Below are 1109 nucleotides of genomic sequence, written 5' to 3' on the forward strand. Positions count from 1 at the left end.
CCAAATTTGAGAATTATTGGAATTGAGGAAGGCTTAGAGAAACAAACCAAAGGAATGAACAATCTATTTGAAGAAATAATATCAGAAAATTTCCCAAATCTGAAGAAAGAAATGGAAAATCAAGTCCAAGAGGCTTATAGGACTCCAAATACACAAAATTACAACAGACCCACACCAAGGCACATTATAATGAAAATACCTAACATACAAATAAAGACAGAATTTAAAGGCTGTGAGAGAAAAGTACCAAATTACATTCAGGGGTAAGCCAATACGGATATCAGCAGATTTTTCAATCCAGACCCTAAAAGCTAGAAGGGCCTGGAACAACATTTTTCAAGCTCTAAAAGAAAATGGATGCCAACCAAGAATCTTATACCCAGCAAAACTTACCTTCAAATTTGACGATGAAATAAAATCATTCCATGATAAACAAAAACTAAAAGAATTTACAAAAAGAAAGCCAGCATTACAGAACATTCTCAGCAAAATATTTCATGAGGAAGAGATAAAAAACAAAGAAGCAAATCAGCAAAGGGAGGAATTATCCTAAAGGAACTGTCAAATAAAGGAGGAACCAAGATGTGTCAAAAATTTTAAATATGAACCAAATGACCGGGAATACAAATCATATCTCAATAATAACCCTGAATGTTAATGGCCTGAATTCATCAATCAAAAGACATAGACTGGCAGATTGGATTAAAAAGAAAGATCCAACAATATGTTGCCTGCAAGAGACTCACCTCATAGAAAGAGATACCCATAGACTAAAGGTGAAAGGATGGGGAAAAACATACCATGCACATGGACTCAGCAAAAAAGCTGGAGTATCCATCCCCATTTCAGATAATGTGGACTTCAAGCCAATGTTAGTCAGAAGGGATAAAGAAGGACATTTCATACTGCTTAAGGGAAGCATAAATCAGCAAGATATAACAATCAAAAACATCTATGGGATCAAAGATGGCGGCCTAAAGGGAGACTGCACCCCCTGTCGCTCCAGAACCCAGGAGTTAAGAAGGGGAGGTATTGAGAGACTCGAACTGAAATAGAGCCACGGGTGAGTCTGCCCACTGGGTAAAGCTCGGCCCGGGAGGCAGGCCCAG

The sequence above is a fragment of the Sciurus carolinensis genome, unplaced genomic scaffold, assembly GCF_902686445.1.
Source record: "Sciurus carolinensis unplaced genomic scaffold, mSciCar1.2, whole genome shotgun sequence".
NCBI classification, from domain to species: domain Eukaryota; kingdom Metazoa; phylum Chordata; class Mammalia; order Rodentia; family Sciuridae; genus Sciurus; species Sciurus carolinensis.